The following is a 17937-nucleotide window of genomic DNA, read 5'->3' as shown; positions in this document are numbered from 1 at the left end:
ATAGTATTTTTCATTGCTCTATGACACATTTTTCAAGTACTCTTATTATTAGAAGCAGCAGTAGGCCCGACTAATCTTCAGATTGCCTTATAGTGTGAATGTAGATAGCATCTTATTTTAAACAAAAATGTAGGTAATTCTTTTCAGATATAAAGTTTTGTGGATTTTTGTTTCATTGCAAATGTTTATTTCCTCATTCACAGTTCTTAAAATGATATAAAACTCAAAGGAATGTAACTACCTCCTTTATTTAAAATGGAAAAATTGTTTCTAGAGGTCTTGATCCTAGAGAATGATGATAATTTTTGCTTCAATAAAATGAGTTAGTGGCTTTGAAATCCTTTGTAGAATAGTAATACAGCAGGCAAAGAATTTCTACTGGGTAAGTTTTTATTTTAATGATGCATGTGATTCCAAATTTAAAATGCAATGTTGAGGACTAAAAATGAAATTATAAAAAACTAGCCCTAGAAAAGCATAAAAAGTTAATGTTAGTTTTGATGCGTTAAAAGTAACTTCGTATCTATAAATATAAATTACCATGTAAATAGCCACAAAGAAGACCTCTAAAGGAAGAAATTCCTATTCATTAAAAGTGCTTATCAGCTTATAATAAAGAAATACTTCCCTTTCTAAAAATTTGACCTCTAGAAATTAAGCATGTAACACCATACAGAGTTAAAAGACATTAGTCATAACTAAATAAACATGCTGAATGTTGCCCATAGCAACTTAACTTACCAAAGTCACAAGCATTCACTATCATAAAATGCTTCGGGGAGCAGCCAACATGGCGTCGGAACGCGGCGCGGGGCAGCAACAGTCGCAGGAGATGATGGAAGTCGACAGGCGGGTAGAATCCGAAGAGTCGGGCAATGAGGAAGGAAAGAAGCACAGCAGTGGCATTGTCACAGACCTCAGCAAGCAGAGCCTAAAGGAGGGAGAGGAGAGGAACAAAGACAACCCAGAAGAAGAACAGGAGCTACCTGTGGATATGGAGACCATTAACTTGGATGGAGATGCAGAGGATGTTGATCTAAATCATTACCGAATAGGAAAAATTGAAGGATTTGAGGTGCTGAAAAAAGTCAAGACTCTCTGCCTCCGGCAGAATCTTATCAAATGCATTGAGAACCTGGAGGGGTTACAGAGCCTTCGGGAGCTGGATCTTTATGACAACCAGATCAAGAAAATGGAGAATCTGGAAGCACTGATAGAGTTGGAGGTTCTAGATATTTCTTTTAATCTGCTGAGAAACATCGAGGGAATTGACAAGTTGACATGACTAAAAAAGCTGTTCTTGGTCAACAATAAAATTAATAAAATTGAGAACATAAGCAACTTAGACCAACTACAAATGCTAGAACTGGGATCCAATCGAATCCGGGCGATTGAAAACATCGACACATTGACCAATCTGGACAGTTTGTTTTTGGGGAAAAACAAAATCACTAAACTTCAAAACCTGGATGCCCTTACCAACTTGACCGTCCTCAGTATACAGAGCAACCGGCTGACCAAGATCGAGGGTCTGCAGTGTTTGGTGAGCCTGCGGGAGCTGTACCTCAGCCACAATGGCATTGAGCTCATCGAAGGCCTGGAGAACAACAATAAACTCACGATGTTGGACATTGCGTCAAATAGAATAAAAAAGATTGAAAATGTCAGCCATCTAACAGAGCTGCAGGAGTTCTGGATGAACGACAATCTTATCGAGAGCTGGAGTGACCTGGATGAGCTGAAGGGCGCTAAGGGCCTGGAGACAGTCTACCTGGAGCGCAACCCCCTGCAGAGGGACCCACAGTACAGACGCAAGGTCATGCTCGCCCTCCCTACCGTGCGGCAGATTGATGCCACCTTCGTCAGGTTCTGACCTCCTGCTGCTCTGGGGAACTTTCCGGCCATGGCTTTTTAATCCACTTCTTGCTCCTGAAATCGTCAGTATATCAACAGTCAAAAACCCAATGCAATAAAAAGGCACCAAATGGTAACAAGCATCTGAGGCCACGCACCATCTTTGGGAGCCACCACATGTGATGTCCCAGGTAGTTCTGATGGCCGTTGTCGCCACCAAGAGGAGGGAAGATGTGCTGCATGACCTGTGCTGTGGGGGTCCATCTGCTTCCTCCTTTGGGGAGGCCCCAGCCCCCAAGTCGGTGGGTCTCAGAGGCTACCCAGTGGCATTCAGGGGGCTGTCCTAGCGGTCCCCTCCAGACCCAGTTTGCAGGATTAAATCCACTGGCCTGTGTCAACCGAGAGCTTCTAAATCTTTTAGACCAGTTGATGCCAATTTTGAAAAAAATTTTATGTCTTTTGTAAAGCAAGCCCTCTGGTGAGAGGCACCACTCTGTGTGCCATACTGCATAGCACTAGTTGTAACAGAAGTGGCACAGCCGGGCGCTATGCTGATGGCAGCACTTTCACGCCCTCAGCCCTCACCCTTGGGTGTGAATGCTGCCCTCATCTGAGGACAAGAAACGAGGAATGGCCCCAGGTCACCCAATTCTTGTGCCGTAGATGCAACTTGAACCCGAGAGGCTCTTTCCAAAAAACATGCTTTAGCATGCCGCCTGACCTTCTTACCCCCTCATTTTTTGGCCTGTTTTTATGAAATTCATATCAGCAACCACCTGGGGTCTGAAATTACTGCTATGAAGGCAGAGTCCTCTCTTGGGATCTCAGATCATCCCTGCCGAGTGGTGGTCAAGCTGTTAGCCCACTGCAGGTCCCTTCTGATTCCAGGATCCTAGAGCTGAATTGTCCATTAGGGCCTGCTCACCACATGTGGCAGCTTAAGTTCAAATTTAAATTGAAGACTCAGTTCCTGGGTTACACTTGACCCGTTTCAAACACTGTAGCCCCGTTGAGCTTGTGGCAGCCCAATTCGGGAGAATATTTCCATCGTCACAGAAAGTTCTATGGACAGCACTGCTCTAGACTTGAGTTAAATGTCTTAAAAGAGTTAAAGGAAATGGTTCAAAATTAAGGAAAAAAGAGAAATTGAATTTTTGTTGCAAGAGAATAGAGGATGCCTGTTGGGTCTCTGCTTTAGCTCTCACCTCATGGCAAGAAGGCCGTGTGGCCTGGGATTCTCACAGTGCGGGGCCTGCAGGGACCAGCTTCCAGGGGAGTAACAGAATTTGTCATGTTCACCCCAGGGTGTGAGGATGTGTCTGGTCTTGTTCTGATCTTCACCAAAATAAATGTTGTGACCTGAACATAAAATAAAATAAAATAAAATAAAATAAAATAAAATAAAATAAAATAAAATGCTTCGGAATTGGTATGAATTTTTAAAGTATTGGTATGATAGGTTTGTTACCATCTATTTCATATTTAAGTGAGCTGACAGTGTGAACTACCCGTTTGACAGCTTCCTAACTTGAATAAATACATGGCACTAGATTTATGTTATATTATACCTTCAGTAGAAAAGGCAACATAAAACTAGGCCAAATCTCCTTAATAAGCTTTAAATTGAATTAAGCCCCTTAGTCTTCTTATTTGTGCCACCATAAAGCTCACCTTTAAGGTAGCAGTGATTCTATAGCATGGTCTAATGTGTACCATAGTCAGGCAAGGTTTTTCACTCTCTAAAAGAAGGTGCTTTTTCCTCAAACATTATTCCTTCTTTTTTTTTTGCATGGGCAGACACCAGGAATCGAGCCTGGGCCTCTGGGATGGCAGGCAAGAATTTTGCTTGCTGAGCCACTGTGGCTGACCCTCAAATGTTATTCTTATTAGCATAAGTTATTTTTGTATTATTAGGTTAAACTACTTGACTGGTACAGCAAAGATTCTCAAATTATTAACAACAACAACACTAAAACTAGCTACATGTATTTAAAACTACATAATTAACCCTCCCCGCCCAAAACCCCATGAGGTAGGTAATATTGCTTCTTTATACTTAAAAAAAAAAAAAAAGTCAAGTCTCAGTGATGTTAGGAAACTTATCCAAGGTTACCCAGTAGCTGGTATGAATGCTTTGGGGTTAGGTATTCTTTGGTGATCGTGGTATAAGGTATCTTAATCTAAAATAAATGATGTTCAACTAAATTAGTTAAAGCAATTTTAAAAAAAATATGAAGAGGCAGGGGCAAGATGGCAGCATAGTGAGGTGCAGAATTTAGTTTGTCTTCTAGAGTAGCTAGTACATAACCAGGAATGGTACAGAAGAACTGCTGGGGGAACATCAGTGACCGGACACACAGCGTACATCAGTCTGGACAAGGTAGAACGACTGAGATCCCACACAGAACTAAGTCTCCCAAGCCACCACGGAGGCTGGCACCCCTCCTCCAAGGGCACAGCAGCCTGTTTCCCCAAGGGGAAAGAAAATAGACTTTACTAGTAGCAAGAGCTTAGCTCAAACAAGCTCCACTTGCAGAATTAATTAACAAATTCTGACTACTGAAAGCAGGATCCCAACAAAGATAAACCTGGAATAAGCACTGAAGGAACTGAGAGTTTTTGTCCATGGAGAGAGGAGGTGGGGCTGAAAAACAAACAAAAAAACCCAGAGGCTTTTTAAGTTGGACAGCACAAAATACTGGAAAAGGGCAGGACCCCAAGAAAAGGGGACATATAGAGCCTGGAGATACATAGAGCCCACGAGTAGCATGCAGCAATCCATGCTCTTGATTGGCAAACCCAAGGACTGAGGATCTAGCTCCTGTAGAGCTTTTTTTGCATTTTGTTTTGTTTTGTTTTGTTTTTGACTCCTTAGCAGTTTGTTAGATAGAACTGCAAGCACTTTTAGGCTACAGCACTGTCCCAAGCAAGGACAGAACTAAGGCAAGTCTGAAAAAAACAAAGAGTCAAGTGAAAGGGGTTAATTCCCTAAAGGGCATATATCTTCCCCCAAGAAAATGAGGGTGGGGTCCAGTTCAAGTGGAATCCCTCCTTCAAGGAATTCAGGCCCCAGGGGCAGAAAAACAGAAGCAATCAAAGCCCTCTCCTGGCAAGGAGAGTGTGCTGAAATTAAAGGCACCACATCACTTTCACCTGGTGGGAAGCTGCAGCATAGAAAAAGCACAGAGTCTAGAGACTTCATAGGAAAGTCTGACAACCTGCTGGGACTCACCTTAGGGAAAAACTGTTGCTGGCTACTCTCTCATCCTGAGACATGGGCCTCTCTGGTCTGGGAAAATCTGATTAAGGTCTATAACAGCTGAGGAGACCTCAAAAAAAAAAAAATGTTCCATATAGGCAGGGCAAGAAATATAAAAACAAGAGTTGAAAAATTCTTATCAGTTAAGCAAAACCTATGCCGGAGGTCTAGAATAAATTTAACTGAATGCCAAAGAACAGATAGAGAACAAAGCCGTACAACGAGAAAAATTCTGGAGTGAAAACAACCTTCAGAATAAACTAATTAAGGAAATCAAATGTGTAGACGCCAGCAAAAAATAATGAGTCATACAAGGACTCATGAAGATATGACCCAGTCAAAGGATCAAACCAGCATTTCAAATGAGATAAGGAGTTGAAAAAACTAATTTAGGATGTTCAATTAGACATGCAAAATTTCATCAAAAATCAAATCAATGAATTGAGTGAGGATATAAAGAAGACATTGGGTGAACATAAGGAACAATTGAGAGTTTAAAAGAACAAATGACAGAACTTATGGAAATGAAAGGCACAATAGAAGAGATGAAAAAAAAACTACAACAGTAGATTTGAAGAGGCAGAAGAAAGGGTAAGTAAACTAGAGTACTGAACATCTGAAATTTGACACACAAAAGAAAATATAGGGGAAAGAATGGAAAAACATGAGCAGGATCTCAGAAATTGAATGATAATGAAGCACACAAATGTTATGGGTGTCCCAGAAGGAGAAGAGAAGGGAAAAGGAGGAGAAAAGCTGATAAGAGGAAGAAATAATCACTGAAAAATTCCCATCTCTTATGAAAGACATAAAATTACAGATCCAAGAAGTGCTGCATATGCCCTGAACAGAATAGATCCAAGTAGATATACTCCAAGACACTTACTTATCAGATTGTCAAAGACAAATAGAGAATTTTGAAAACAGCAAGAAAAAAGCAATCCATCACATAGAAAGGAAGCTTGTTAAGGCTTTGTGTCGATTTCTCAGCAGAAACCACAGAGATGAAAAGGCAGTGGTATGATATGTTTAAGATTCTGAAAGAAAAACTGACAACCAAGAATTCTATAACTAGTAAAACTGCCCTTCAAAAATGAGGGGGCCAGAGAGAGTTCAAATAGAGTTGAGAGGCTATTTTGGAGACTACACTTATGCCCACTTCAACCGGATATTGCTATTTACCGTGGTTTGCCAAAACCCAAACAAAACCATTCCTGCCAATCCTAAAGAACACCTAGAGCTCTATCTGAGCATCTACAAAAGTTCCATGCAATATGATTACTTTCCAGAAACCTACAACCTCCAGATGGGTTCCTAGGGGCCATCCTCTCCAGAACATCATTTAGTTCCATGCCCTTATCCCATATTATTGACACCCCTTTCCAACATGAAAAATAAATGGGCATAGCCCAAATACCTCTAATTTTGGGAGAAAAATCAAAGGAGATGGAAGAGTTATAACAGAGAAGATAGGATTTTAGTCTCAAGTATCTTGGAGCAGCTAGAAGGAAAAATCTAAAATTGTGGAACTGTAACCCATATTAAACTCTGAAATCTATTCTATGAAAAAAAATGAGGGGGAGGTTAAAATATTTTCAGACAAACGATTGCTGATAGAATTTGTGACTAACACCAGCTCTATATGAAATACTAAAGGTAGTACTACAGGTAGATAGGAAAAGGCAGGAGAGAGAGCTCTGGAAAAGAGTGCAGAAATGAATACTATCAGTAAAGGTGAAAAGAGAAAAAAAAAATTAGACAAGATATATAAAATCCAAAAGACAAAATGGTAGAAGAAAGTACTGCCTTTACAATAATAACATTAAATGTTGATGGATTAAACTTCCCAATCAAAAGACGCAGACTGGCAGAATGTATTTAAAAAACAGGACCCATTTATATATTGTCTAAAGGAGACTCATTTTAGACCCAAGGACAAAAATAGCTTGAAAGTAAAAGATTGGGAAAAGATATTTCATCCAAACAACCACCAGGTAAAAGCAGGGTTAGCTATACTAGTATTGATTATAATTATAACTAATACAAATACAAATATTATAACAAATACAAATTAGACTTCAAATGTAAAAAACTCAAAAGAGACAAAGAAGGATACTATGTATTAATAAAAGGAACAAGTAGATATAGTAATCATAAATATTTATGCACCTAGCCAAGGTGCTCCCAAATGCATAAAGCAAACACTAACACCACTGAAGGGAGAAGTCAGCATTTCTACCATAATAGTTAGAAACTTCAATTCCCTGTTGTCATCAATGAATAGAACATCTAGACAGAAGACCAATAAAGAAACAGGTTTTGAATAATACAATAAATGAACTAGACTTAACAGACATTTACAGCACGTTAATCTGACAATAGCAGAATATGCATTTTTCGCACGTGCTCATGGATCATTCTCAGCGATAGACCATAAGCTGGGTCACAAAGCAAGTCCCAATAAATTTAAAAAGGTTGAAATCATATAAAACACTTTCTCAGATCATAATGAAATGAGGCTGGAAATCAATAACAGGTAGAGGGCCAGAAAATTTACAATTACATGGAGGCTAAACAACACACTTTTAAACAACCAGTGGATCAAGGAAGAAATGACAAGAGAAATCAGTAAATATCTCGAGGCAATTGAAAATGAAAACACAGCATATCCAAATTTATGGAATGTAACAAAGGCAGTGCTGAGAGGGAAATTTACTGTCTCAAGTACCTATTTAAAAAAGAAGAAAGAGCAAAAAAATAAGGATTTAACTGTTAACTTGGAAGAAATAGAGAAAGAATAGCAAATAACCCCAAAGCAAACAAAAGGAAAAGGGTTGCTAAGATCAAAGCAGAAATAAATGAAACTGAGAATATGAAAACAACCAAGAAAATCAACAGAACCAGAAGTTTTTTCTTTGAGAAAATCAATAAAATTCATGGACTCTTAGCTAGGCTGAGAGAGAGAGAGAGAATGCAAATAAAATCAGAAATGAAAGAAGGTACATAACTACCAAAATAAACGAGGTAATGAGAAGATACTAGGAGTGACTATATGCTAATAAACTAGACAACATAGATGAAATGGGCAACTTCCTAAAAGGCATGAACAGCCGACACTGACTTGAGACGAAATAGATGACATCCACAAACCAGTTACAAGTAAAGTCCAGGACCAGATGGCTTCACATGTGAATTCTACCAAGCATTCTGGAAAGAATTAGTACCAATCCTGCTCAAACGTTTTAAAAAAATAGAAGAAGAGGGAAAACTACCTAACTCATAGTATCAAGCCAACATCACCCTAATACCAAAGCCAGACAAAGATGCCACAAGAAAAGAAAATTACAGCCCAGTCTGTTTAATGAATATAGATGCAAAAACCCTCAAAAATATTTGCAAATCAAATCCAGCAGCATATATATTAAAAGAATTATATACCATGACCAAGTACAGTTTATTTCAGGTATGCAAGGCTGGTTCAACACATAAAAATCAATTAATGTAATATATCAATAGGTCAAACTGTAAAAACCACATGATCATCTTGATTGATGCAGAAAAGGCATTTGACAAAATTCAACATCCTTTCTTGATGAAAACACTGCAAATGATAGGAATAGAAGGGAACTTCCTCAACATGGTAAGGGGGATAAATGAAAAACCCACACCTAACACAATCCTCAACGGGGAAAGACTGGAAAAGTTCCCTCTAAGATAGGAACAAGACAAAGTTTCCCAATGTCACCAGTGTTATTCAACATTGTGTCGGAAATTCTATCCAGAGAATTAGACAACAAAAAAATAAATAAAAGGCGCCCAAATTAGAAGAGAAGAAACAAAACTCTCACTCTTTGCAGATGACACGAGACTATTTTTCAGAAATCAAAAAAAATCTACAAAAAAGCTACTAGAGGTTTTGGGTCAAGATGGCGGCTTAACAATGTGCACATTTTAGTTCGTCCTCCAGAACAACTACTAAAACCAGAAACAGTACAGAACAGCTCCCGGAGCCAAGATAGTGACTGGACACACAGCGTACCCCAGTCTGGACCAGGTGGACCGGCTGCGAGCACCCCCCAGAACCGTGAGTTCCCAAAGCTGTGGCGGCCAGCGCCCCTCCCCCACAGGCCGCTTCCCAGAGGGGAAAGGAAAGGACTTTACCAGCAGCAGGGACTGGGCACAATCAAATGCCAATTGTGGAACTAATTAACAAATTCTGACTACTAAAAATAGGACCCTAGCTTAGGTGAACCTGATCAAAGTGGAGGTTGTTCATTTTTGCCCCGGCGCCAAGGGGGCAGGACTGACGGAAAAGGGGGGAAAAAAAGAGAAGGAAACAGAGGTTTTTGTGGTTCTGTATCTACAAAGGCTTGACTGCCTCTGGATACAGCGACAGGACTTTTCAGGCTGCAGTTGCCACAGGCATAGGCAGAAGTGAGCTCTTTTGGGGGCTTATCTGGAGCCTGTGCCTTCCCCAGGGGAGGGGTGAAGCCCCACCCAGGTGGAATCCCTCCATCAAGGAATTCAGACACCAGGGCTTGTAATTTGAAGCAATTAAAACCAACCTACAACCTCTCCCCTGTCTCCACCATGCCCCCAGCAGGGAGAGTCTGCCAAAGTTAAAGGTACCACATCATCTTATGCTGGTGGGACCTGCAGTCAGACAAGCACCAGATACTGGGCAGGATAAGAAAAACAGAGTCCGGAGACTTCACAGGAAAGTCTTTCAACCTACAGGGTCTCACCCTCAGGGAAAACCGACGCAGGTGACTCTTTCCTCCTGATAAGAGGCCAGTTTGGTCTGGGAAAATCTGGCTGGGGTCTATAATATCTAAGTAGACCCTCCTAAGTGTGTGGGGAGGAAACATACCACACAAGCAGGGCAAGAAACAATAAAACAAGAACTGAAAAATTCTCCTCTCTTAAACAAAACTTAAGCTAAAGGTCCAGATAAAGCTGAAGGGAATGTCGAAGAACAGATAGACAACAAATTCATCCAGCAAGAAAACCCTAGATAAAAGAAGTAAAGCAATCTCCAGAATAAACTAATTAAGGTAATTAAATGCCTAGACGCCAGCAAAAAATAACAAATCACACTAGGAAAATTGAAGATATGGCCCAGTCAAAGGAACAAACCAACAAATCAAATGACATACAGGAGCTGAACAATTAATTCAGAATGTACGAACAGACATGGAAAACCTCATCAAAAACCAAATCAATGAATTGAGGGAGGATATAAAGAAGGCAAGGAAAGAACAAAAAGAAGAAACTGAAAGTCTGAAAAAACAAATCACAGAACTTATGGGAATGAAAGACACAGTAGAAGAGATGAAAAAAAACAATGGAAACCTATAATGGTAGAATTTGAGAGACAGAACATAGGATTTTTGAACTGGAGGATGGAACATCTGAAATCCAACAAGAAACAGAAACTATAGGGGAAAAAAATGGAAAAATATGAGCAGGGACTCAGGGAATTGAAAGACAATATGAAGCTCATGAATATACGTGTTGTGGGTGTCCCAGAAGGAGAAGAGAAGGGAAAAGGAGGAGAAAAACTAATGGAGGAAATATTCACTGAAAATTTCCCGACTCTTATGAAAGACTTAAAATTACAGATCCAAGAAGTGCAGTGTACCCCAAAGAGAATAGATCCAAATAGACATACGCCAAGACATTTAATAATCAGAATGTCAGAGGTCAAAGAGAAAGAGAGGATCTTGAAAGCAGCAAGAGAAAAGCAATCCATCACATACAAGGGAAGCCCAATAAGACTATGCTCAGATCTCTCAGCAGAAACCATGGAGGCGAGAAGATAGTGGGATAATATATCTAAATTATTAAAAGAGAAAAACTGCCAACCAAGAATTCTATATCCAGCAAGACTGTCCTTCAAAGATGAGGGAGAAATTAAAACATTTTCAGACAAAAAATCACTGAGAGAATTTGTGACCAAGAGACCAGCTCTGCAAGAAATACTAAAGGGAACACTAGAGACAGATATGAAGACAGAAGAGAGAGGTGTGGAGAAGAGTGTAGAAAGGAAGACTATGAGTAAAGGTAAAAAGAAGGAAAATTAGATATGACATGTAAAATCCAGAAGGCAAAATAGTAGAAGAAAGTACTACCCATGCAGTAATAACACTGAATGTTAATGGGTTAAACTCTCCAATCAAAAGACATAGTCTGGGGGCGGGCCGCGGTGGCTCAGCGGGCAAGAGTGCTTGCCTGCCATGCCGGAGGACCCCGGTTCGATTCCCGGCCCCAGCCCATGTAAAAAACAAACAAACAAACAAAAAATAATAAAATAAAAAAAAAATACTTTAAAAAAAAAAAAAAAAAAAAAAAAAGACATAGTCTGGCAGAATAGGTTAAAAAACAGGACCTGTCTATAAGCTGCCTCTACTCAAAGGACGCAAGGCCGAGGACACAAACGGACATTTACACACCAATGTTTATAGCAGCATTACTAAGAATTACCAAGAGATGGAAACTGCTAAAATGTCCATCCACAGACAGTTGGCTAAACAAACTGTGACATTTACATAAGATGGAATATTATGCAGCTGTAAGACAGAATAAAGTTATGAAGTATGTAACAATATGAATGGACCTTAAGGACATTATGCTGAGTGTTATTAGCCAGAAACAAAAGGACAAATACTCTATGGTCTCACTGATATGAACTGACATTAGGGAATAAACTTGGAATATTTCATTGGTAACAGAGACCATCAGGAGATAGAAATAGGGTAAGATATTGGGTAATTGGAGCTGAAGGGATACAGATTGTGCAACAGGACTGAATATAAAAACTCAGAAATGGACAGCATAATATTACCTAACTGTAATACAATTATGTTAAAACACTGAATGAAGCTGCATATGAGAATGATATGAGAATGAGGGAGGAGGGCTGGGGCATAAATGAAATCACAAAGAAAGATAGATGATAAAGATTGAGATGGTGTGATCTAGGAGTGCCTGGAGTCTATGATGATAGTGACTAAATGTACAAATTTAGAAAATGTTTTTGTATGAGGAAGAACAAAGGAATGTCATTACTGCAGTGTGCTGAAAATAGATGGTACTTAATATTTTAAAATTTCAACTAATATGTGAGACTGGGGCAAGAAATGTTTATTTGGTACAAATCTATACTTTGACTAGTGCATCTCCTAATATAACTTATGTAGATAGTTGATTAAACACCTGAAGTACATGGAACTTTTTATAGGACATGAGATTTTGTTGGTTTGTCCAGGTGATGCCCTGATGAATCCCAGAGTGATTTGATCAGTGAGTGGAAGGGTATTTGCAGGGTCCCCTTTGGGGAATGGTGGGAAGGGGGGAAAACTCAACTTCCCCAAGTTGAATTCTTGGTATTCTCACAGGCAGTGTGGACAGCCAAAGCTGTAGGCTGGGCCTCCAGTCTTGGGGTTTGTTCATGTGAAACTTAACCCCACAGGGGATAGGTCAAGCCTACTTAAAATTAAGACTAAGAGTCACCCCCAAGAGAACCTCTTTTGTTGCTCAGATGTGGCCTCTCTCTCCAGCCAACACAGCAAGCAGGCTCACCACTCTCCCCCTGTCTACGTGGGATGTGACTGCCAGGGGTGTGGATCTTCCTGGCAGCATGGGACAGAAATCTCAGAGTGAGCTGGGATTCAGCATCAAGGGGTTGAGAAAAACTCTAGAATGAGCTGAGACCCAGCATCAAGGGATTGAGAGAGCCTTCTTGACCAAGGTGGGAAGGAGTGAAATGAGACAAAGTGTCAATGGCTGAGAAATTCCAAACAGAGTTGAGAGGTTATCCTGGAGGTTATTCTTATGCATTAATATCACCTTGTTATCCAGGGTGTAATGGAGAGGCTGGAGGAAACTGCCTGAAAATGCAGAGCTGTGTTCCAGTAGCCATGTTTCTTGATGATGATTGTATAATGATATAGCTTTCACAATGTGCCTGTGTGATCGTGAAAACCTTGTGTCTGATGCTCCTTTTATCTACTTTGTCAACAGATGAGAGGAACATATGGAATAAAAATAAATAATAGGGGAAACAAATGTTGAAATAGATTTAGTTTGAAATGCTAGTGATCAATGAAAGGGATCAGTAAGGGGTATGGCCTGTAAAATTTTTTTTTTTTTCTGTTTGTTATATTTTTCTGTTGTCTTTATTTCTTTTTCTGAATTGATGCTAATGTTCTGGGAAATGATCATGATGATGAATATGCAACTGTGTGATGATATTGTGAATTGCTGAGTGTATGTGTTGGGAATGTTTGTTTAGAGCTAATGAATTTGTACAGCAAAGTGGCAGGGTACAAGATCAACACCCCAAAGTCAGTAGTGTTTCCGTACACTAGTAATGAGCAACCTGAGGAGGAAATCAAGAAAAAAAAATTCCATTTACAATAGGAACCCCAAAACCCAGATACTTAGGGATAAATTTAAGGATACCAAAGACCTGTACAAAGAAAACTACCAGAAATTGCTCAAAGAAATCCTAAATAAATGGAAGAGCATACCGTGTTCATTGATTGGAAGCTAAATATAGTTAAGATGTCAGTGCTACCCAAACTGATTTATAGATCCAATGCAATGCCAGTTAAAATCCCAACAACTTACTTTTCAGAAACAGAAAAACCAATAACCAAATTTATTTGGAAGGGCTGGGTATCCTGAATAGCTAAAAATATCTTGAGAAAGAAAAATGAAGTGGGAGGTCTCACACTACTTGACTTTAAAGCATATTATCAAACTACAGTAGTTAAAACAGCATAATACTGGGTGGTGTGATGGTGGCTCAGTGGCAGCATTCTCACCTGCCATGCCCGAGATCCATGTTTGATTCCTGGTGCCTACCCGTGCGAAAAACAACAACAACAGCGTGTTACTGGCATAAAGTTATATATACTGACCAGTGAATCAAATTGAGTGTTCAGAAATAGACCTTCTCATCTATGAAAAATTGATCTTTGTTAAGGCGATCAGGGTAACCCACTTGGGACAGAGCAGCCTCTTCAATAAATGGTATTTGGAGAACTGGATATCCATGAAAGCAAAAGAATGAAGGAGAATTCATACCTCATACCTTACACAAGAATTAACTCAAAATGGACCAAAGACCTAAACATTAGAGTTAAGACCATAAAACTGTTAGAAGGAAATGTAGGGAAATATCTTATAAATCTTGTAATAGAATGTATTTTCCTAAACCTTACCCCTAAAGCACAAGAATTGAAAAAAGAAATGGATAATTGGGATCTAATCAAAATTTAACACTTTAGTGCATCAAAGAACTTTGTCAGGAAAGTAAAAAGGCAGTCTACACAATGGGAGACAATATTTGGAAACCACATGTTAGATAAGGGTTTAGTGTCTAGACTATATAAATCGGTTCTTCAGCTCAACAACAAAAAGACAAACAACCCAATTTAAAATGGGTAAAAGACATTAACACTTTTCAGAACAGGAAATACAAATGGCTAAAAGGCACATGAAAAGATGCTCAACTTCACTGGCTATCAGGGAAATTCAAATCAAAACCACGATAAGATATCATTTCATACCCACTAGAATCGCCATTAAAAACAAAAACAGAAACAGAAAACAGCAAGTGCTTGAGAAGATGTGGAGAAAGAGGCCCACTTATGCACTTGTTGGGAATGTAAAATGGTACAACCTCTCTGGAAGGCAGTTTAGCAGTTCCTCAGGAAGCTTAAATGTAGAACTGTCATATGATCCAACAATCCCATTACTAGGTATAAATTCAGAGGACTGAAGGCAGGGACACAGACATTTGTACACCGATGTTTATAGTAGCATTATTTATGATTGCCAAGAGATGGAAACAATTCAATTGTCCATCAATGGACAAGTGACTCAACGAAGATGGTATATACATATGGTGGAATACTATGCAGCTGTAAGACAAAATAAAGTCATGAAACATGTAAGAATGTGGATGAACCTTGAGGACATTATGCTGAATGAAATTAGCAAGATATAAAAGGACAATACTGTATGGTCTCACTAACATTAATAAGTGAAGTTTGAGAACTGAAGTTAAAAAGTTAAGAGCACAGGTTATCCAGAGATTGAAAATAGAGACTGGTCATTTGGTGCTGAAGGAATACAGATTGTGCAACAGGATTGATTGTAAAAATTCAGAAATGGATAGCACAATACTACCTGATGGTAGCATAATAATGTAAGTACACTGAATGATGCTGAATGTGAGTATGGTTGAGGGAGAAGGGCTGGGGGCATGTATGAAACCGGAAGGAAAGATAGAGAATGAAGACTGAGACAGTATAACTAAAGGATGCCTAGAGTGGACAATGATGGTGATTAAATGTGCAAATATAAGACATTTTTGCCTGAGGGAGAACAAATGAATGTCAGCATTGCAAAGGATTGAAAATGGATGGTATATAGGAAGAGGGTCAATCAGTGCAAGTTAGGGTCTGTAGTCAATGTAACGTTGAAATATACTTCTGCTTGATGTAACAAAAGTATTATGCCAAAAGTAAATGTCAGCAAACAGTGGGGCACAGGGGAGGGGTATGGATTCTATATGGGAGAAAAGGAAGTGTCTCTATAAATTATAGTGGCGAAGTCATGTCTAATTAGGTTGGTTTGTATGATGTGCGAATAAAATTGTTTAAAAATGGACAGACAGAAAGAAGTACTAGAGATAAAGTGGAAAAAGAGATGTACCTATTGTTGGTAGGAAAGCCGAGAGATGCAGCCCCTCTGGAGGGCAGTGTGTTGGTTCCACAGGAGGCTAGGGGTGGGGTTGCCATATGATCTTGTAGCCCCTTTGCTAGGTATATACTTGGAGGAAATGAGAGTGGGGAACCAAATGGACATTTCCCCACTGGTGTTTATGGCAGCAGTGTTTGCAGTTCGCAATAGATGGAGGTAGCCTATGGGTACAAGGACTAAGAAATGGAAAGGGGAAACTGGTGTTTATATAGTGGTCCTTTGATTACTGTGTGGCTGTAAGAAGGAATGAGGCTGTGAAGCATGCAAACTAGGTGAATGACTCATAATATTCATTATGTTGAATACAATTTCAGAAATGAAAGAGCAAATATTATCATTCCTCACTCATATGGATAACTATAATATATAAAGTCAAAGAATTGCAGTCAAGAGCATGGGTTATCAGATTGGAGCCTATTATAAACAGTCCTAGATTATAAGCTCTTACATCAGTCACATGCATTTAGGAGTTGTAACTGATATTTCTAAATTCTGAGATACTGAGCTATCTGTATATAACTTGGTCATTCCCTGAAACTTTGGGTATTTATGTAATACCTGAGACTCAGAGTTAGAGCACTGAAGCTATGAAAGTCAGCGTTATGCCATTCTGCAACTGCTTAAAAAGCTGAAAAAGTGATCAGACGTTGTCTAGAGATATTAATGTAGCTGATCTGGATAGGATTAAGCTAATTCAGAATATGGGGTAAACGTTGATATGGCCCATATTTTCAAATTTCAACCTCCATGTAAGACCAAAAAGTAGAGAGGTTTATTAGGTGCAGAATTTATATTTTAGGTAGCACATTGTCTAATTTGACTTATATGGTCAGTTTACTTGAAAACCAAAATTTCACGGAATCTTGAATAGGGCGTGAGATCTGTTAGTTTGTGCAGGTTAGTGTGATGCCCCAGTACATCCCAGTACAATCTGGGCAAAGGATAAAATGTATTTGCAAAATCCCCTTGGGGGACTGGGTAGAAAGGAGGAAATATTCAACTTCCCCGTCTGGGGAATTTCTAATATTCTCACAAGCAGTGGGAACAACAAATTCAATAGGCTGGGCTCTCAGTCTTGGGATCAAAGCTATGAAGCTTATTCCTGCAAAGGAGAAGTTAAGCCTACTGATAATTACTCCTAAGAGTCACCCCTGGAAAACCTCTTTTGATGCTCAGATATGGCTCTCTCTCTAAGCCAACTTGGCAGATGAACTCACTACCCTCCCCATTACATGGGACATGACTCCTAGGGGTGTAAATTCTCCCTGGCAACATGGGACCTTACTCCCGGGGATGAGCCGGAACCCAGCAACATGGTAATGAAAAAGCATTCTTGACCAAAAGGGGGAAGAGAGAAATGAGACAAAATAAATTCTCAGTGGCAGAAAGATTTCAAAGAGCCGAGAGGTTATCCTGGAAGTTATTCTTGTGCATTATATAGATAGCCCTTTTTAGTTTATGGTTTATTGGAGTGGCTAGAGGGAAGCACCTGCAACTGTTGAACTGTGTTTAGTAGCCTTGATTCTTGAAGAAAACTGTGTAACTGTATCGCTTTTACAATGTGACTGTGCAATTGTGAGAACCCTGATGCTCCTTTTATCCAGGGTATGGACAGATGAACAACAACAAAAATAAAAGTAAGGATAAAAAAATAAATAAATAATAGGGGGAGATAAAGGGTAAAAATTGGGCAGATAGAAATATTGTGGGTCAATGAGAGGGAGGGGTAAAGGGTATGGAATGTATGGGTTCTTTTATTTTCTTTTTGTTTCTTTTTTTGGGGGAGTGATGCATATGTTCTGAAAATGATCATGGTTAAAAATACACAACTAAAAAAAGAATACACAACTATGTGAAGATATTATAAAAAAATTAAAGGTTAGATTGTTAAAAAAAAATGATGATTAAGATAAAAAATAATTATCTAATTCTCCTTTGTAACCAAAGTGGAAAGGTAATATCTATTATTCTACTTCTCCTTTAGGAGGATTCTCTTCCTAGGAGAACTAGAATAATAGATACTACCTTTTCACTTCTTAATTTCTAGATTT

The 17937-nt window shown here is 39.2% G+C and overlaps 1 protein-coding gene and 1 pseudogene across 8 annotated transcripts in view; both read left to right on the top strand.

Annotated features, from left to right (window-relative positions):
• Positions 1–17937, top strand: part of FRYL (FRY like transcription coactivator) — a 328237-nt gene that overhangs the window by 257598 nt on the left and 52702 nt on the right. The gene's annotated exons all lie outside the window — the stretch shown is intronic.
• Positions 10–11896, top strand: LOC143663224 (protein phosphatase 1 regulatory subunit 7 pseudogene; annotated as a pseudogene).

Source organism: Tamandua tetradactyla, chromosome 19, assembly GCF_023851605.1.
Source record: "Tamandua tetradactyla isolate mTamTet1 chromosome 19, mTamTet1.pri, whole genome shotgun sequence".
In the NCBI taxonomy this organism is placed as follows: Eukaryota; Metazoa; Chordata; class Mammalia; order Pilosa; family Myrmecophagidae; genus Tamandua; species Tamandua tetradactyla.
This window is presented reverse-complemented; position numbering and strand designations above follow the sequence as displayed.